This window comes from Strongylocentrotus purpuratus, unplaced genomic scaffold, assembly GCF_000002235.5.
Source record: "Strongylocentrotus purpuratus isolate Spur 01 unplaced genomic scaffold, Spur_5.0 spur5_scaffold_16, whole genome shotgun sequence".
Classification (NCBI taxonomy): domain Eukaryota; kingdom Metazoa; phylum Echinodermata; class Echinoidea; order Camarodonta; family Strongylocentrotidae; genus Strongylocentrotus; species Strongylocentrotus purpuratus.
Genome location: NW_022145601.1, coordinates 28,401,206 through 28,423,943, shown reverse-complemented (window position 1 = coordinate 28,423,943; position 22,738 = coordinate 28,401,206). Strand labels below are relative to the sequence as shown.

The following is a 22,738-nucleotide window of genomic DNA, read 5'->3' as shown; positions in this document are numbered from 1 at the left end:
TAAAGTGTATGAAGAAATTGGTATTGATGGCTTCCCCAAACAAAGGGGTTAATATCCAATTCTTCCTCTTTTGCAATTACGTACAGTAAATGGGCTTACCATCTTTGGATTGCTTATTCAGTGTTCTCTGAATGTGTTACAATCTATGGGTGCGTTTAATCGACACTTTTTCACCCTAGAATCACGGTTTCTAAAGACGTTTAGTTTAAAACGCAATGCGTTCAAGCGATTTTTTCGTCGGTCGTAAAAATAAACGTGTTTGAAAACACAAACATGAAACGCTGAAAAAGATGCGTTTTGTATCATGATTCTGCAGAATCACGGTCGCTAAAATTCGATTGAACGGACGGAGTTTTCAATCATGATGGTATGACGGAGCCTGTTCCGGTTTGGACAAAAACCGCGCGCCTGCTTTTCATGCAATTTGCGTTTACTATACCATGCGCTTTATCGTGGCCTGTTCCGTTATGTTATACCCTGTTTTCCTCTTTTTCTCTTTCTGTCTTTCCTTATGTTATTCTTTGTTTCTTCCTTCTATTCTTATGTTATTCTTTGTTTTTTTCCTTCTATCACCTTCCCTTATGTTATTCTTTATTTTTATAATTCTATCACTTTCTCTTCTGTTATTCTCTGTTTCTTCTTTCTATTCTTATGTTAATCTTTGTTCTTTTCCTTCTATCAGCTTTTCTTATGTTCTTCTTTGTTTTAATCATTCTATCACTTTCTCTTTCTGTCTTTCCTTATGTTATTCTTTGTTTCTTCCTTCTATTCTTATGTTATTCTTTGTTTTTTTCCTTCTATCACCTTCCCTTATGTTATTCTTTATTTTCATAATTCTATCACTTTCTCTTCTGTTATTCTCAGTTTCTTCTTTCTATTCTTATGTTAATCTTTGTTCTTTTCCTTCTATCAGCTTTTCTTATGTTCTTCTTTGTTTTAATCATTCTATCACTTTCTCTTTCTGTCTTTCCTTATGTTATTCTATGTTTCTTCCTTTTATTCTTATGTTATTCTTTGTTTTTCCTTCTATCACCTTCTCTTATGTTATTCTTTGTTTTTATAATTCTATCACTTTCTTTTTTGTTATTCTTTGTTTCTTCCTTCTATTCTTATGTTAATCTTTGTTTTTTCCCTTCACTCACATTCTCTTATGTTCTTCTTTGTTTTAATCATTCTATCACTTTCTCTTTTGTTATTCTTTGTTTCTTCCTTCTATTCTTATGTTAATCTTTTTTTTTTTCCTTCACTCACTTTCTCTTATGTTATTCTTTGTTTTAATCATTCTATCACTTTCTCTTTCTGTCTTTCCTTATGTTATTCTTTGTTTCTTCCTTTTCTTCTAATGTTATTCTTTGTTTTTCCTTCTATCACCTTCTCTTATGTTATTATTTGTTTTTATAATTATATCACTTTCTCGTATGTTCTTCTTTGTTTTAATCATTCTATCACTTTCTCTTTCTGTCTTTCCTTATGTGATTCTTGGTTTCTTCCTTGCATCACATTCTTTTTTTGTCTTTCGTTATGTTGTTCTTTATTTTTATAATTCTATCACTTTCTCTTCTGTTATTCTCTGTTTCTTCTTTCTATTTTTATGTTAATCTTTGTTTTTTCCCTTCACTCACATTCTCTTATGTTCTTCTTTGTTTTAATCATTCTATCACTTTCTCTTTCTGTCTTTCCTTATGTCATTCTTAGTTTCTTCTTTTTATTCTTATGTTATTCTTTGTTTTTCCTTCTATCACCTTCTCTTATGTTATTCTTTGTTTTTATAATTCTATCACTTTCTCTTTTGTTATTCTTTGTTTCTTTTTTTTCTATTCTTATGTTAATCTTTGTTTTTTCCCTTCACTCACATTCTCGTATGTTCTTCTTTGTTTTAATCATTCTATCACTTTCTCTTTCTGTCTTTCCTTATGTTATTCTTTGTTTCTTCCTTTTCTTCTAATGTTTTTCTTTGTTTTTCCTTCTATCACCTTCTCTTATGTTATTCTTTGTTTTTATAATTATATCACTTTCTCTTATGTTATTCTTTGTTTTAATCATTCTATCACTTTCTCTTTCTGTCTTTCCTTATGTTATTCTTTGTTTCTTCCTTCTATTCTTATGTTATTCTTTGTTTTTTACTTCTATCACCTTTTCTTATGTAATTCTTTGTTTTAAGCATTCTATCACTTTCTCTTTCTGCCTTTCCTTATGTCATTCTTTGTTTCTTCCTTATATCACCTTCTCTTACGTTATTCTTTGTATTAATAACTCTATCACTTTCTCTTTTTGTCTTTCCTTATATAATTTTTTGTTTCTTCCTTCCATCACCTTCTCATTCTTTGTTTTATTATTGCGATCTATGCTCAAAACAGCAGTCGACAGTCGGCCGTAAACAATTCCAAAAAGCGCGCGCCGAAGTTGACCTATACTTTCTGGGTCAAACTGCGAGGGTGATGCGCAGTGGCTGGGCTAGAAATGAGCTAGAATCAGTGTTGATGAAAAATCGCTTGAACGCTAACCGCAATGACCTTGTTTTTTGTAACGGCGTTTTGATTTGTGATTCATGTTTGTGATTCTAGCTTGGAAAATTCGATTGAACGCACCCTATGTCTATCTAAAAACAGGCTTCTGCCCGTAAAAAATGCATAACGATGGGGTTGTTCCTTTCTATTTTTTAACCAAATTACTTGGTAGAAAATAAATTACAAACACTACAGTGACTTTCCTACTTGCAACCCACTTAAAACTAAAAATGTGTTCAATAATAAATTTGTTACTGTTACAGGTAGGCCCTTGCACATATTGTCTCTTTGAAGCTAGCAAGGAGTTCAATTCATATCATTTTACACACAAGGCCTGTTTTCATCAAACCAAAGTTGCAAAATAATCCGCTATTTTCAGACCCGGAATACTTTCTGGATGCTTGAAATTGCGTCTTCACCAGACCGATACGCTCATCACAAACGGGCGCAAATTAGCCCGCTATATTTTAAATAGCGGGTTATTTGGGAAACAAGACCGAGATTTCTCTAGACATTTTCTTGACCAATTAGCCCACTAATTGCAACTGCGGGCTGATGAAGACGTAAATTAGCTGGCTAATTTGAGATTGGGCTAGTTAAAATAGCAGGTTATTTTGCAACTTCGGTCTGATGAGGACAAGCCTAGAGAGAATTTGACACCCTTTTGGCCATAGATGGATGATATGTAACTCACCATATTTGCCACTCAACTGTTTAAAGATCAGAATCTAATATGCAGTCCTTTACAAATTGAAATCGTTTTTTTTTTTAATTGCATTCAACCAAAGGAGCTAGCTTAGAAACTCTTTGATTCAGCCACAAAAACAAGTCAAAGAATCACTCAGTTGTGCTAGAAAGGCATGCTCAGTCTCGACCCATACCATTCTACCCTTCACAAAATGCCAATTACAATCCCATCTGAACTTTGTAAGCCCAGATTGAAACTTGTCCTGGCAACAATATCTCAATTCCCATCGGATTCAGAGGTGACTGTGAACATTTACACCTTCTCAAAACACTATGGAAGAGAGTGTAACGTGCGTCTCCACGGAAACAGAGCAGGAAATCAAAACCGATCTCCTCACAGCTGGCATAGGTAGGAAGTATGAAGGTGTAAGCTCCACAAATGAATGAAAAAACAGCTCAAAACATTATTAAGGGGCAATTACAGAGCAATGGGGGATCCATGAATACATGGTCTATTTTTAGAGTATGATGTCATGGGATGATGTCAACCTTCCTTGACCCTGGGAACCTTTGAGGGTCTGAAAGAGGAAACTTGAACTAGATTTTCATTGAAGTATGGCTATTGAAGAGTTCAGGAATTACGTTGAGAGGAAAAATACTTTTGTAGTTCTGTCTCATCTCAGACGTAGATTAGAAATATAGGTAGGAGTAGTGACGTACATGTATATGATTGATAATAAAGTAGTCTTCCTCTATTTCTAATCAAAGTAGTGCTACCACTATTTCAAATTGAATATTACATTATGTCAAACATGTTATTACAAATTTTCAATCAATTGTCATCAACACCAATCTTGTAATTAGCCATTATTCTCAAACCAATCAATCCGAACCATCTTTATAAAATATGACCATCTTCATTGTTACCACAGGTCTCCTATATATGACCATCATCTTCATTCATAATTCATACTTACATAAGTTTCATCTTTACCCCTACTAGCTCCATCATCACCACCATCTACCATCGTCAGTTGTAATGCTTTACCATTTTACAACAATCCGCACATTCAATTTAATTTATTTGAATATCATCATCATTACCATCCTCACCACTGATATCATTATTTGTAATGACTATCAACTTTATAACAATCCTCACCAGATTATGAACACCACCACCACCAACAGCAACACCACAACCATCACCACCACCATTTCCCCCCTCTTCCTCTTTCTCCTACTCTTCTGACTCCTCCTTCTCTCTATTCCTCCTCCTCCTCCTCCTCAACCTCCACTACCACCAGCACCATCATCACCATCGCATCCACGTACCACAGTTGCAACCCCCGACCCATCATCACCCCCATCACCATCATCGCCTCCACTACCACCATTGCAACCCCCATCCCATCATTCAAACTGCTTTCTTACCTTTTCATCTTCTGGTGAGCAGACTTTCACTCCAGACAGAGATATTTGTAGGATCACCGGTCTCGACTTCTTTGGATGCTACAAATTACAAAATAAATACAAAATACATAAAAAATATAAATAGTAATTCCAAAATTTATATCAATCATACCAAAGAACATTGTATGTTAAGTTGAGGAAATTCATAGAGGCTTATGACATATATCTTAACATTGTTTATCCCATCTATGATAGCCTTTGACACACAAGTTTCTTAAAACCATGATGGTAGTTTTTGTTGTCTTTGAAATATTTTTCTGTAGTGAAGTCATAAATCAACATAATTTCATTATATATCTATTTTAAAATAAGTTTGACAGGTTTTATAGCTGAAGGCCTTCTTACACTATATGCTAAGACTGTAAGACAGGAAACTGGCCTATTTTCACTACGTAATGATTTGATCATCATACTGCCAAAATAAAGCCATGATCAGATCTTGAAATACTCTGTGTTTGTATAAGGATCTTAATTCTGTAGTCTTTCTGAGTAAAAGCAGCACATTTCCCACCTTGGTAACAGCCCGATATCCTGATTCCGGACCACTTATTCCTGTCAAATAACCTTAAAGGTACTCAGTAACACTTTCAACTGAAAATTTGAAGTGGTTTATTGTCTATAAATCTATCTCATGATAATTGAGAAAAAATATTGGAAAGTTATAAAGACAAGTGGTAATGTTTTGATTGTAGCATTTTTACTTTACATTTGTCAACCCCCCACCCCCCTTAAAAAATGGTACCTATAAGATGAACATATACATGAATTACAGGGGGTAGTTTAAAGCGAAATGTGTAAGACAAGATTTCTTTTTGTTTTACGACTTTAATATGAACATTAGCTTTAAAAAAAAACAGTCTGAAGGACTCTCAAATAATTCTTTTCACCAACAGATGACCTTTTTTTATCAAAGTGATAGCTACATGCACAGGACATGTCTGGCTGTACACAGACAACTTTATCATAAAGAGAGAGTATCACCAACTTCCATTTTCCTTTTTATCAAAGATTCGATAAGAATGCGACTTCTTGGACATCTTTCCTGACAGGGGTCACAACAAACCTACAGGTCCTTGGTATTTGTTTGACAGGAAAGACGTCCCAGAATCTTAAATCCCTGCTATCTGGTGCCGGTTAGGATGGGAAATTGGCAACTTTCAAATCAGTGAAAGTTTTAGCACAGTAATAAAGTCGTTTAGGATAACCTATCAGTGACAGTTCATGAGAAATTATTTAGAAATAGATTTGACTTTTACAAGAGTTTTAGGGTGTGGTACTAGGCCTTCACTTGTCAATAGTAAATAAAGATGTTCATGCAAATTACAAAATCTATAATAGTGACATGCAGACTTGACAGTACATGAAAGATTTTTTTTTAAACATAAATAATCTTTTTCCATACAAGATATCATCTGTTTGGAGCCAAAAGGGCATTATATTGTAAACTTGAACACATAGTGAACACCCTTCTGACTCTGAATGTTATCTGTTTGGAGCAAGAAGGGCATTAACTCTCTGTAAATGATATGAGTTACCAACCTTCTGGCTCCAAACAGAATATGTTTTGAGATGCTTTGTACACTGTGGATCAATATGAGGCAGAATGCCACTTTAACCGTAACAATATAATTGAAAATTAAGGTCTAAAAATGGTAAACATTCACATCTGATTCACTTGAACCATACAAACTTCAAGAGGTAATATACTTTGAAAAGGATTTTTTTTATTTTAAGATAACAATGTCAAACACATGTCGATGTGATTTAGTTTCATTTCCATTCAATCCAATAAGCAAATATTTACTACAACACACAAAAAGGACTATTTTCATTTGACAACTTGAGATACAAACATATTTACAGGATTACATTTTTTTTTTGTTAGTCACAATTCTAATTTGGTTAAGAGCATGAGGTGCTTGACACAAGATAAATCATATCAAATAATACACAAAGATGATTACATATCATGTCCTTATCAATCTCTATGTGTCAAGTTTCTGCCTCAGCACTGCCCACAACAATGGATAATCCTATCAACAAATCAACGAGAAACACACAATAAACCTGACCCACCTCCAGCTAGAGCTTAAAGAAAAGACAAAAATTTGCTGGTTTTGGGGGAAAACATGCTCTCTGTCATTATTTGTATTCCTTTGTGGAAGAATCATAGTAGCAATGTTACATGAAGTAGACTGCTCTTGAAATGCCCTCATATTCCAAAAATAACTTAAAATTTTACCAAATTTACGACCTTTCTCATTCTTTTAATTCCTTTGTGTTAGAATATCATAGAGTAAAGTTACTTGCAAAGGAGATATTCAGTATGAATTCATATTACTATTGAAATCCCCTCTTATTCTTAATACAAAACTAGTACAAAATTTGTTATCATAATTTGATATCAACTGTGTGTGTTTGTATGGTCCCATTTACCCATTCCCGTCTATGGCCAGAATTGTTCACTCAATATAATTTTTGAACAAGATTCAGTCACTTTTTTAATGTTGATGAGTTTCGATCTCACAACACACAATCATCCTAGTGTACCATAATATTACAATCAATTCCAAACTGATTCTAGGTAATTTCTTTCACAATGTGATCACACATGCCCAGTCCTGCACTTTATCTGTAAGCCCATTTTATTCACAATCTTGATTGTTTGCTATTCACGTGTGTGTGTTTTCCCTCTCTGTTTCATTATGTTTACGAGTGAGTGGGAGTGAATGTCAGAGCAACAGATGACTCATTATGCTAGATATTCCCTGAAATTTGTCTAAATTTATTGTGATAACCTTCAAAAGTGCACCTGACTTCCATTTATGTATTCTCCTCTTTCTCTGATGATTGACCGATTATCTTCTTTTTTTCAATATCAGATAGTATTACTGAGCAAGCAATCAAACAATGAAGTTATTGCTGTAATCTGGATCATTCAAGCAAAAGAATAACTTGAACTGAGTTGTCAGTATAATCTGGATTACCATGAATTTATTTGAAGCATGAATATCTTGAACAGTTCTGATTAATACACTGAAATGTTCATAGGATGCAGTTTTCAAAACAATTCTACAAGGAAGTTTTTCACACTGTACTTGGCATTATTTTCTATTAGCTTCAAACCAGACACTTTTAAAGGGCACAGAACTCTTTGAATTTGTGAGTGGTCAAGGTTCATGCAATTTTCATGCCATGGAACATTTGAAGTGGATAGAAATAGAATAACATCACAAAAATAAATTTTGCAAAACGCTCTGGTCATGAAAATGGTCATCACTACCATATCATAAAATTTCATGTGGCAAATCTTTCTATTGTATAGAATCGCAACATGTAGCAATATTCTTTCTGAAAATAGTCACCATTTACATTTTTACAAAATTGCCAAAGTTTGATGTCCTGAAAGTGTCTGGTTTGACAGAGTACATTTATCGTAGACTATAAAAGGATATATGTACATCTAGCGTAGACTACAGAGGGATATACATTACCTGTAGTGATTGGAGCTGAAGTCTGACGAACTCTGCTCGGGAGTTTGGAGTGAGATGCACCACAGAGAAGGATCCAACGTACTGCAAATCAAATAAAAAGAGAAATAGATGTGATGATATTTTAAATGTTAATACAAATTCAAAATTAATTCTAAGGACTCAGAACATGCAGTCTTTTAATACAGACTTTGGCAACTAATAAACTGCCACAGGTGACTGCTCTCATGCTTGTATGTAGCATACACATGTACTCAAAGCAATGCAGCAGTTTGAGGTTTTTATCCATCACAAGTACATACATATTTTCTCCTTTGGTCTCATTCAATTGTACTTTTCCCTCTTATGTAGGCTACAGGTATAAGGCCAAAAGTGTACAGGCCTCGATCCATAAAGATTACAGATCATGCAGTGTCAAAGATAGATTTATGTAAGGTAGACTGACATCTGTTTAAAAAAAGTAAAGATGCAAGTTACCGGTATTGTATTTTAATGATACCAACATGTAGGCATAAAGGCTATTTCAGCATGGGTATGTAATTATATTCATAATCAAGCTTGTTGAAACTTGAAATACTCTGAAACATGGATGGAAGTTTGAGGCCACAATGAAAACGAAAATGTATACTCTAACACAAATTCCTGCAGCAGCAATCGGATTTTCAGTTATTAATAATTGTTGCTTGACATTTTGGGGTTGTTGCCTGGGGATAATTGTGAATAAGACATTATGAGACAGGTCTAACCTGTCATATGCTAGAGAAAGAAAACTCTCATATCTTTCAACACTCTAAATTAATATACTTGCCTCTAGATGTATAAGAGTCAGTTTTGAAGAGTATCATTTTAATTCATGATACAATATGGTTCTCACAGAAAGATAGTACATTTTGACAAATCTACCTTTTGTGAAAGGGGATAAAAAGCTTAGCATGAATGTTATGCAGCGTATGCACCAAAAAAGCACTGAGCATGCAATACAGCATCTGGCACGGCATAAAATATACAGTTAGCATCAAATGTTATATCATTTCATTCAATCGAAAGATATTTTTAAAATAAATATCACCTGCAAGTATTTCAAATGTATAAAGTAAATGATTTACACATATATGTAAACGTAAGTTTTGATAATATCAACCTGCTCAACAGATGAACGTCCAGCTTCACAAATATATGTAGTGGGTAGCTACAATACAAAAGATAATTAATGTTGACAATCATGTTAAAAACGTCATTTGTAGCGTACTGAATATTGCCCGAATGTGAACATCTCAGACAAGAAGTCAAGTAGAGTTTGTAAGAGACTTAACCCATACATCAGCACTAATATGGCTGCAGTTCCGTCGCATCAATTCCCTGCCGTATTGCAGGAAACCTTTCATTTCTTCTAACTTCCAAAATGCTTCCTCTTCCCAATTCCCCAAAACGGAGCTAAAAAACTGAGGCAAATCCCCCTCCCAAAAAAGCTTCTTTTTTTTTCTTTTTCTTTTTCATCAGCGTCTTGAGTCTTTGCTACATCTAAATGCAATGTATTGCAAGCATAATTGCATCAATTTGGCTGTCTGGGATATATTTAGTTTAAATTTACAGCTTGCACCAACTTTTTGTATGCAGATGTAGCTTACCATATAAGAAAGCATAGCAGTGCCATGGTGCACAGAGTACAAACAATATAACTCATCAGTTTAGCCTCAAATTTTTGTTAACATTTTTATCAAATTTAAATATATCAAATCAAATTACCCAAAGAGATTTCAATATATTTAGGTTAGTTAGGGAAAAAAGTGCTGTACGTGTATGCACATCTTTTCAATTTAAACAACTCATATTCTTCATATATTCTTAAATTCATTTCTTGATTTTATACCATGCACATGATAGTGCAAAATTAATAAGCACTAACTATTCAAATGGAAGAAAAAAACTATGCTTGAACTCAGCTACATCTTTGATTAATACCTTTCTGTTCGGTATTTTCTTTCAGTACAGCGCTTTGTAACTGCAAGGAAAAGGCGCTATATCGAATATCTTTTGATTGATTGATTGATTTCCTTTTTGTTGTAAAATAATGTGTCCAAAATACTTAAAGGGAAGTTAACTTTAAATATTCATACTTTCAAAAAGATTTCTCAAAGAAGAGTGTGATTGTGTGAGATCCAGGTCAATTATATACTGGTACTTTTGCTCTCCCTTTACATTACATGACCCCCTTCTCTTTCTCTCTCTCTCTCTCTCTCTCTGCCCAGGGTTATTTGTTTACACTCATACTACATCTTGAAAACACTCGGCCAAGGATAGTATCAGTTTTCATATGCGGAAAACCATATTCTAACATTACATGCATGCTTGTGTACAGCTTGTGTCGCCTCCATATGATTAGTATGGGAATCAAACAATGTCTTAAATATTTATGATGGACGGCCTGTTACTTGTGTATACAAAATCTACCAGTTTACCTGAAATATGGATTATTTATTTAGTTACTTTAATTATTTGTATCTTAAAGCACAGGTATAATCTATGATATTAAATGATGTCCTAAAATAGTCAATAACTAGCTAGTGAGACATTCAAGATATCTGAATGAAATGTTTGAAAGCGTTCACAATTTCACGTACCGGTTACCCCACACAGGCCAATGTGCTATCTCAATAAACCACTGTTTCAATAATAGCTATTTTTAATAGCATGGTATTTTGAGAACAATACAAAAAACAAGGAAGTGCCCATACAGAGAATACATTTGTAGGGCTACATGTATATATAAACCTGCCCTGAATCAAACTCACAACAAAACCAAAGACATTGGAGTGAATTTACCAATGCACAGATATAAACATGTACAGTATATAACATACATTTCCTTTGCATTTTTACTAAAGGTTCAACTGCAAACAAACTGTGTTTTATTTAGTTTCTAAATGCTATATTTTTATCAAATCACATCATACAATCAAAAGGAGCCCTTTTTGCAAAAGATATGTTGTCTTCAGGAGATGATCTACATGTATTAAGTTGTTTTTTGACATTACAATCATGTATCTGATAAGTACAGGTGTACCATGCAATATCATGTTTATCTATTTCCCTCGGTAATTTACATACAATAGCATTTCTACTTGACAATAACACATGTACTTCGATAATAACCATTCTACTGCAATCATTGATAACAACTTTTAGGTTCGCTAATATCAATATCACTGATTGTGTTCATTTCTCAGAGTGTTCATGCATGGAAATATCATCAAATGCTTGGGCGCTTCGTAATAATAAGCGCTCCCTTCCACGAAAATATACGGGGCAACGACCAGACAGGTGATTGCTCCGGTGAAGGGATGAAAAGAGAATGAACTGTGCATCCTTAATATAGACACTGTACACAGGGCTTATATACCATATACAGAGAGATCGTTGAACTTGAAGTGAAAACAAGGGACTGAGTGTAGGTCAATAAACTTTCTCCACAATTCCAGGTGCATATGTCATTTTGATTTTTTTCTTCCAAGAAAGGGTAAATAGAGTATTGTGTGTCATTAAATAGATACTGCTGTTACTATTAAAATGGGAAATTTTAAGAAAATACTAAGTTTGATACACAGACAATGTATTTGTACACAGTACATGTAAGATGTACTCTAAAAGGATGTTAATTAATCGTAAATTGACTTGATGCACTCAATGACAAGAGAATTATGAACTTGTATAAAGCATATTTAATATGTAAGAATGTGCATTACATTACAGCCCAAAGTAAAGAAGAAAAAATTACCAATGAAATGTATTTTCAGTCATCCCAACTCATAAACAAACTACATGTAGAAGAGCCAACTCTGATTTCCAAATTCCTGTTTCACTGATAAATAGAACTTATTACTACTGGGTATTCCACATAACATCTAGGCATATAAATCAAAATTGAATAATATCTGGCCATCTCTACACTGTGGTTAAGTTTAAAAAGGAAAAACAGTTGTTTCAACAGGAAGGTAAGATACACATAATAAAAACACAAACACTGGTTTCCTTTTATAATAATACAAGACACAATAACAATGTGTTTTTATCCATGAGGTACTGTGTTTAAAACCACTTTAAAGAAACAGGAAATCTATCAACCATTATAACATGTTTCATTACTAAATGTATACATGGACATGTACCATGATGTTTTTTTAATGGCATTCTGACATTTGGCTACAATTTTAAATGAGCTATTAATAACTGTCTGAAAAGTTTACAATACAGAATATTGTTATGTAATACTTCATCAAAATCTGATGTTGCACTTTTTATCATACAGAGGAAATTTTGTTTAATTGGTTCAGATTTTCTAGTTTAACTTCCATTTTCATTTACCTGAGGTAAAGAAGAATTGTGGTGCTATTTTTTACCCAATGTCATTTTTTAAAGATAAACTTGAGTTCTGGTAATATGATTGCATTGTGAAAGAAAAGGTGTGGAATGGATCAGAAAAGTTGATCATATAGCACGTAAGTAATGGTGTGTAATGCAAGGTTCTGGAGTCATCAAAATCATCATAAATTTGGCAGAGTCTTGGTAAAGTAACAATCACTTCCACAGAAATATGTATATGGGACAACACACATGGTGTCGGGGCTAGTACTACCCTGATTTCCTTATCTTTCTATGCTCGTTACTCAGCCAGTATACATTTTCTTCCAAAATTGTTTGGCACATGTAATTTATTTGTAATCTTGAACATTCAATGTAAGTTTCGTTAGATTCTGTGAGAATTCATTTTCTTTTTTTACCAGAACTCAAGTTTATCTTTAAAGGTAAAGACCAGTATTGGAAACGCCCCAATTTCAAAAAATGAAATGGAAGCTCTCATTACCAATCATGTGAAAGAATATGTTTTGACTAATACATGATGATAAAAAATTTGCCGGGAAACCGCCTACTAATTCATATATTTGGTAAATTTGTTTCTCTCATGGTCTGTGAGAGATATAGGGTAGTCCCATATACATCTTTCTGTGTATAGTGCTTGTAACTTTACGAAGAATGGGCCAAATTTCTTATCATTTTGATGATTCCAGAACCTTGCAGATGCTAGATGCTAGATGATCAACCTTTTCTGATCGATTCCACAACGTTTCTTTCACAATGCAATCGCATGACCATAACTGGTCTTTACCTTTAACTACATGGTATACTTCTGGTTCCAGAATAAATTGAACCTTCACTATCAAACAGAATTAGAGAAATAACAAAAATATCACAGTTACATGTATAAAGCTCTAATAAGTCAGTTTCCAAATTGTAGTAATAATATGAATTTGTGAAATATCTGTCAGTAACTCAGTATGAACATAACATAAAATATCTCCCATTTTAAAGTTTCAAACTATACCATTTCAAGTATATCATTAGCTCTTCTTATCACACACTGAGCAATTAAACAAATGACTTGAGGTCGTAAATAACACAAACATTCAAATTCATTCATTCCCATGGGCCATTACAGTATGCTCAAGATCTTCATTGTATTCAAGATAATGCTTCTTGACACAAATTCTTTCCACCCTGGCAATATGAATATCATATATCTCAAAAACATATAAATATTATTATTCCCCAGTGGGTCTTAGGAGTGGTACAGTGATCATTTTTTTCACTTTTTGAGATGTTTATCATTGTCAAAATTCTTGCTACTTTTGAGGTAAGATACATACATGTAGCACACATGAACATACATAAATAATTTCATCATTCTTTAAGCCTTTCCCCTTAACTCAGCTTCAATTTCAAAGGGGTCAAAATGAACCTTGTACTTTTGTCAGACTATTTTGTTTTTTATGTTTGGCATACTCCGCAGACAAATATCTATCATTACCATGATACATGTGCTCAAGTTAAAGTGATTTATTCATCTTTCAAAAGAACTCCAAAACAAAAGCAAACTACGATACCAAATAAGAAATCGACAAAGATGTATAGGCCTCTCAGTACTTACATCATTTCAAAAAATGTTTATCTGAAGCAAATTTAAGAGAAATCCACAAAACTTGTTTCCCACGCTCTCAAATCACTACCAATTTTGCAACAATAAAAGAAGGCCAAAAAAGGTTTGTATAGGGTAGCTAAATCCGACAACTTCTATTCATATCTTCCTAATCCCTTGATAGCTCTCAATTTCAGAACTGTCCCATTCTATATATCTCCAATTATATTCATAACTAATGGTTGAAGACTCAGGATCAAACTGAATATCATGCACATTGCACTTTAATATAATGTATCAGGATTAGGAGGGTTCAATGCATGAAAATAGTACACTGCAATGACTGCACTGAAATAAATATCTTGTCTTGAACATGAATCCATGTCTAGAACTGTGTCCAATGGACGGTGAGGGAGATACAAATCTCTTCATGTCTTTCACCCCATCCTACCTTGGTTTGGCCATGTGAAAAAAAATATGCACCTGGAGTCAGTTCAAGTTCTCTTTTTCTAGTGATTGTTTATATCAACATGTAATTAGCCCCGTTTCAATACCATTCTATATACCTCCATAGTTTTGGTGATTTCTTTATCTAGAGCAAGAAGTTCCTTTCTTCATATCATTTTACAAAATGCTGACGCCTTCTGGATTTAAGCAGTCAATATACATCCTATTCATGATTACCACCCCCACCTCCCTCTACAAAATTTCACACCTCCCCCCCCCCCCCCCACCCCTCCCCAAAGAAAGTGACATGAAACACTGCATCCTTATATCACGGTCCACTATTTCTCCACTCTTTAAACCCAACATAATGCCACAAAGTACTCTACTTGAAGGATCATTTACTCATCACTATTCAAACAATGAAACATGACTCATTTTATAGATTGGTTGAAACTGGGGCAAAGCTAGACACCAGATCCTCTCCCAATGGTAACGTGAAGGGTTCTATTACGCCCATGTAGTGGTGGGAGGGGGAGGGAGGGAGGCAAGCATCGTATAATTGGTATAACTCACTCGGACCTCAAATATTATTACTGGATGAGATTGGGGGCTAGGGAGTAGGGACCCATAATAAGCAACATCACTATTAAACATTCAAGCTTGCATTAAAGGGATGGTTGAGTTCTGTTGCAGAGGGCCCTTCACAAAATAATTTGTTTGTGAGATAATGAAAAACTGAGTGTCAAATTTGAAAGAGGGCAGGTCCAAGCTATTTGAATTGTGACGTTCGGGACATTTAGAGACTTAAAACAAGAAATAACAACAGATGAAATTATTTATATGGCTATCTTTTGGTATGAGTTTGTGGCTATCATGGGCTAGTTCATTTGTGGAAAGTTTTAGTTCTGACCAACTCTTTAATTAATTTTAAATGTATTTAATGTGCTGCGTGATGTACGGGATGCTGCAAACTTGATTTCAGCAAATTTTGGCAGGATTAATTCATACTTCATATTACCGGTACCAGAAATTCTGAAAATTCCCAACATCAGAATCCTCCTACTCACTGATCACAGCTGGGCAATATTTCATGCATGTCCACTATAAATCTTACAGCATATGCAGACACCTCAAAAAAAAGGCAGCTGCGATATTTCTCATTTCTCGCTGGAATAACCCGCTTTTTCACCCTACGATGCACTGATGCACTCGAAAGAACTTCCGTCCGACGCTTGAGCTAAGTTTCTATTGCTGGAGATAAAGGAATTTCCTACGAGACATATTTCATTCCAAATATTCTCTTTGAATAAGTAGGCTCATACTTGGCGTTCAGTGAGGGTCATTATAAATCATGGAGGGAGGCTCAAAAGCATTTGACAACAACAATTTCCACTTCATTCTCTGCATAAACATGCATACGATTTGGGAACAATAATAATAGATCACATTTATAACGCGCCTAATACTTTGTTTCTAGGCGCAGTATATATTATTACCCCAGTCATAGGACTCAGGCTTATCCACACACTATGTATGCACATTCTCCACTTCCTGGGGAGCATTCCAGCCAACCGCCATTTTACAATCTATCGTTATAGTTATCGTATCATTATCTTCATCGGCAAGGTCGGACCAGGCCTTAACACAATAACCTAGACTGCATGCCTACTTATTAACATTGTTGATTGATAGAGCAGTCTGCAGATGACATCATATATAACCACACACATTCTCTTCTACATGACTATTCTATTTTGGGACATATACTTGCCAAACGGAACAGGATGACAGAATGTGCTGATGGGCCTGACAAGTTTGTTTCAGGTAGCGAGCTCGCATAGGACTTTTTAAAATTTGAATATCCAAATGTAACTTGATTCAAAGTACAATTTAAACAAAATAATTTGCACATCAATTGCTGAAAGTGTCTGAACAACACCTCTGCCAATACTTTGGCTCTCAAGCGTTCAAAAAATGAAGGAGTGTAGTATTGCAAGGAAAAATCAATATCAAACATTTTCAAGGAGCCGAGATTTAATCATGAGTACGCAACCCCAATATTGCAGCAATTTGAAGCAATAAGTGGTTTGCGAGGTCTTTTGGTCATTTAATCACTTTATACATGCAATCATGGACTAGCTCATGTGGTAGGTGGAGGCACAAGGAGAACTAATATCAGTTTGAGAGGAGGGGAACAAAGTGATGATGCTGAGAAGATGAGAAAGTTAATAAGACTGCAAGCCCCTATACAAATTTCAATACGCTTACACGCGAGCTCGTCAGCGTGCTCGCCAACGAGTTCGTTGACGAGCAAGCAGACGAACTCGCCAGCGAGCTCGTTTCGTTCCAAATATGCAAATTAGCTACGAACTCGTTGGCGTGCTCGTTGGCGAGCTCGTTGGCGTGCTCGAAATATACACGCTCGTCACTGGCCGATAAGCTCGTTGGCGAGCTCGTCAACGAGTTCGTCGGCGAGTTCGTCAACGAGTTCGTCGGCGAGTTCGTCGACAATCTCGTGGAAAAAATGGCTGCACGCTTTATAATGGCGTGCTTAACAGCAGGTTGGCATTGAGAACAAATTTGTGTCTACATATAGAGGTGAACTTGATGATCCTGTTGAGCTATTGGCAATCATATATATATATTTATCTAACTTATCAGCCTTTCAATATCCTGGTAACATCTGCAGGCTGGCCATGCAAGGGAAATTCAGTTGGCTAGCTGGTGAAGAATACAGTGATACTCTTAGGGCAATTTAAAAGCTCATTACTTCTGGGATATCAATCAATTAAATCACTAATATATCAAAGAACAGTAAGAAAAGATATAACATAAAATGTAACTTAAAACAAGTAGCTCTTTATTAGAGTCAATACAATCCCTGTATAATGCATGTTACCTGTATGCAGGGTTCACAACTTCACACAACAATATGAATGAATAAATGATTTCCAAATTATATAATTACACTGTATAATGAAATTAAATATGTGAGTAATTACACTGTATAATACTCTGCCTTTGAAGAAATATTATTATCCATTTTGGTAATTATTTATCCATCATTCTAATCACTCATAATATTACAAAGATCCAAACTAATAAAGCGGTATTCATACAATAACTATGTAGCATCCCCCCTTTTTGTCAGTGTATTCACCAACCCAGGGTACCAAGTAATGATACATGTACACTATAGGATCTCTAGAACAATCCCTTCTTTATATCCGCTAGCAAACTAGTTTTCAGTATTCAGACCAAATGCATTCTTGTGCTCTCATTCTGCCTAAAAGGTAGGGTTTGTCATTCAAGATACAGAAATGTTTACATGAATATAACCTTATCACATAGATATCTAATGTTACTTTATTGAGTGAATATACTATGTGCTAGATAGATAAACAAAATTCCCAATATATGAAAAGATATCTCACTAGAAAGAGAATGAATACATTATCTCATTAATCATTACTCTACACTTCTCTTTTATAAATGTATAAGAGAGGTAGGCCTAACTGTTGGCCTAGTCTTATTATAAATACACAATAGAACATTTAGTTAAAAGGCGTGAGAAATTAGTTTTTCTCTTACCTAAAACAAAGGAGCTGCAATACCATTCAAAACCCATGTCTGCTCTCCACAACAGCAAGATAGAAAAAGACTTGACCAAATGGGCCTAAATCAATTCATTCTTATCAGGAATGCTACCAGTGGTAATTCCACAAGAGAGAGTACACAAGAAAGTGAGAGAGGGGAGAAGAGAGGAATAGGGATTTGTGTCTAAGCAGGGGGGATCCTATGTACATAAGGAGAGAGCAAGATAGAAACAGGGAGTTGACCTCGAATCAAGCCCTGGGTGTGTGGTCTTATGTAATACCTGATAGTGACATTTCAGGGTGTTAAATATATGATACAGTCAGAATAAATGGCACCCCCTTCCCAATCTGGTATGCTGCAAATAAATGTTTCAAAGTTTCAAAAGAATTTAATTAAATTTACAAGAAATTTGACAGGTTACTTCAGCATGAAAAAGCTATTGTTTCAATTTCAACATAAATTTTCTGAACTTTCAATGTAATTGCATATGTGTATTTTTATGATACTGGAGAGATTTCACCATGGATATTTCAGATCCAAGTATAAAAATAAAAGAGTATATTCTTTGGTGATAATTTTGTCCATGTCTTAATGCAGATATGTAGTGGAGATAACTTAAATAACGTTGTGTTTCAAAACCCTGGGTTTAAATTTTTATGTAAGGTGAAACCCATTTTTTGCCCTTTTTAGGACGTACACCAAAACGTGACATGAAAAACCTAGTTACTGGTAATGAGTATTCTCTAAATTTGTATGACTATCTGATGTTCAATTATTGTCTGGTAGTAAGTGCTGAATCTGTTTATGCTCATGTCATTAATAACCTTAGGTTGCGTGGCAAAGTTTTTTCATAATCACCATATTTCACATCTTGTAACAGTTGTTATATGCATGGTGTCCACCATGCAACACGCATTCCATTTGGTGCTTCTGCATGATGAATGCACATTATATGAACAACTTTGACAATTCCCAGTTTATTTCTTGGAAGAACTCCATGGATCAAATCAATTTAAAAAAAATGAAGCTTAAAATGTTATAGTTAAAAAAACAGCACATGTTTGAAATTCTAAAAATTCTTTGGTGTCCACCCATAACATGCGTTACCGTATATGAAAATTACAAAATACAATTTTGTTAAGAAAACTTCATTTATAATCGTTCTAATCTTTCACAAGAAAGGCTTTCTACATTGTGTATATAAAATTCATTGAATTGTTCAATTTTGATTCAGATAGATATCTTTAAAAAAATTATGAAACTTTGGTGTCCACCCTAGAGGGCTGGGTTTATCAGTTTAACCCTGAGTTCGCCACGAGCTCCCGAGTTTACCCCCGAGTTCGCCACGAGCTCCCCAATTTAACCCGAGCTCGCCACGAACTCCCCCTTTTACCCACGAGCTCGCCACGAGCTCCCCCTTTTACCCACGAGCTCGCCACAAGCTCCCCAGTTTACGCCCGAGCTCGCCACGAGCTCCCCATTTTACCAACGAGCTCGTCACGAACTCCCCCTTTTACCCACGAGCTCGCCACGAGCTCCCCCTTTTACCCACGAGCTCGCCACGAGCTCCCTCTTTTACCCACGAGCTCGCCACAAGCTCCCCAGTTTACGCCCGAGCTCGCCACGAGCTCCCCATTTTACCAACGAGCTCGTCACGAACTCCCCCTTTTACCCACGAGCTCGTCACGAGCTCGCCACGAGCTCCCCCTTTTACCCACGAGCTCGCCATGAGCTGCCCAGTTTACCCGCGAGTTCGCCACGAGCTCGTGACGAACTCGTTCACGAGCTCGTGAAGATTTCGTAAGATCGTTACTAGCGTCCTGGAAGCGTGTTACGAGCTTAAAGCCTAAAAAACGATCTTATTAAGCTTACCACGAGCATAATACGAGTTCGCGACGAACTTAAATTTGTATAGGGGAGAGAAGCAATATTTAGTTTGTTGACCTTGTTGCTATGGTTTCTAGAGCTCATCACAATCATGGCAGTAATAGTGTCCGGAGATTGAGCACTAATCCACAATTTGTTACACATTCTCTCAAATATGATTTTGAAGCTGTATGTCTTTGCCTGCAAAAAGATCTTTTCATCCCAAGGTTATGATATGACGATCTCCACAACAATGATGATGATGATAGTTGGTTTTTTTTTTAAAAGAATGATATGAACAATGACTATTAAGATAATTATAAAGCAGATAGTGAGAAATTCAATGTATATTTCTCAATTATTTTTCAAATAATCTCAAAATACATTCACAAGAACAATGCTACATTATGCCTTCAATCTCATATCCTAATACCTCAAATTATGTCTTACAAAGAAATTACCAATCCAGTACCTGACTAACCAATTAACAATGAACTACACACGTCCAAAACATACTTCCAGTGACTCAGAGCAATAATTCACAAAGCTGCAGATGCACATGACACAAAGAAACGACCGTGTTATCCCCAAGGGTGCAACATTTCACATGATTTTCAGCTTGAAACATACATGTAGAATTAGATAAGTAATTACCTGTCAATAGTCAACCTCAATTAATCACCAGAGACTGAAGACCATTTCAGTCGAGTGTCTGCTTTTTAAAGCCTAAGGGATGTAAAGGCTGACTAATCAAGTTTGTCAAGACTTTGCATTGATTTTCAACCGAAGCTGTGTTGAGATATTTGTCCACAAAGAAGTCATTTGAGAAATGATTTTCTTGAATCACATCATTCCTGAACCTCAAAATACAATGAACAGTTTTAGACAAAAAAGATTGCTTCTTTATATTTCAACAACAAAAAAATCTTTGAAGTCCTTTCACAGCTTTTGCTTCTTTCCTTCTTAATTCTTTAACTGTACTGTTGATTGAATTATAAAATCTTTGATTTAAGATATTCGTTGGGGGGTTGGCAGTTGGAGGAGGGGGTAGAAACCAGTAGTATATAACCTTCCTATTATATGACATTAAGACTCTCGTATCATCTTATATTTTGAATGAGAACATCAATTGTAACACTGCAGGCCTCGTTCTCCTCATAATCATAATGAAGTGTAAGATACAAGGTCTGACGTTGAGAACATGTTAGTAGGAGCTGTGCTAATTGGTAAAGACTGTCTCAAGATGGTTTATAAAGAGACGGTTAAACTTGAACTTTTCCAATAGCTTAGAGGCTTGAACACATCTGACAAGTTAATGTGATGGAAAAGCAATCACTGCTCTCTTGTAATGGTTGAATCATCATCTGGATATTTGGATTGTCTCTTGCTTTCAATTCCTTGATGGATGAGACGCACAATTATGGAAAGACAAGATGAACATAGAGAGACACGTGCAAACACAGAGACAGAGAGTGAGTGAGTCAAGAGGGACTAGAAAGTCATAGATGCAACTGTAGAGCTTCAGGTCAAAGAAATTTCAAGTCTGCTGCTGAAAAGAATATTCAAGAAGTTTTAAAGATGGGGGGGGGGGCATACATGTATATAACCATCAGGCCAATAAATTGGACCAAGTTAAAAGATAAGACATGACCAACATCAGAGGATAATGGATTTCAATTTTAGTCAACTGTGGTTCAGCAAAGTAGAAGAAACATAAAAAACACATCCTTTATTCATAACTTCATTTTCAAAGATTGTCTGTGATACATGAATATGTAAACATCATAAACCTTGTTTATTGTGTCAAATATAATGAAATTTGTGAACACGATTAGAATATCATTACGGTATGTACTTGAACAAAGTGCAACAATAACAATATAGCTTATATGGTCATATTGTCAACTTAAGCTGACTTTCATCAGTTTGCATCAATGCATGAATGTACACCATGTCACCATCCACCCCGTTTCTTCCCCCACCCCTTCCTTCTTCTTTGCTCATCGTATTCCAATTTGCAAAAACATTCATGTCCGTATATTACGTACAATGCTACCATTAGTATGATGTCATCATACAACGTCTCCATTACAGGCAGACAAGGATGGATCCTTTATTACCCTCTACCCATCTAACCATGTATCTAGACAGACATTAAAGGGGCCTGTTCATACTGCTAAATAACATCACACCAAAATCACACCGTCAAACCAACTCCTACTTGACGCCAGACCTACAAAATGTACCAAATCGAATCGTAGTAGTTTGAGATATTGTAATGATTTTGTTCAGTATATTGCCGGTCTATTGTCGGTCTCATCGGTGTGACTGAGGTATTGGCTGTAATGTGGAATAAATGGAGGACCTTTTTATACCAGGTAACCATCGACTTCACCTGGGTGGAGAGCGCAAGGAACCCCTCCCTTCAAAACACCTGAGGGCGTTTCACCAAACTTGTCATCAGTGACAAAGGACAGTTTTTGTTATAAGCTACTGAAATCCTTGCTTCTGATTGGTTATCAGCAGATTTGTCACTGGTTTTTGTCATTTGTCATTGAAAAAAGGCTTTGTGAAACAGGCCCAGATATAAAGGTAAAAGTTGAGAGCAGACCCTCTTCATATATGCGAATGACAAGATCAACCATTCCTGGTCTAAGAACAATTACTAAAACTAGCTTGCTTACTCATCGCAAATCACT

The 22,738-nt window shown here is 35.3% G+C and overlaps 1 protein-coding gene across 1 annotated transcript in view; it reads right to left on the bottom strand.

Moving 5' to 3' along the window:
• LOC100888200 overlaps window positions 1-8,316 on the bottom strand; it is a 40,389-nt gene extending 32,073 nt beyond the window's left edge. The window contains exons 1-2 of the mRNA XM_030987230.1: window positions 8,162-8,316; window positions 4,629-4,706 (exon numbers count right to left, since the gene is read on the bottom strand). The gene's annotated coding sequence lies outside the window, so the exon portion shown is untranslated. The remainder of the gene's footprint in view (window positions 1-4,628; window positions 4,707-8,161) is intronic.
• Window positions 8,317-22,738: the final 14,422 nt, after the last annotated feature.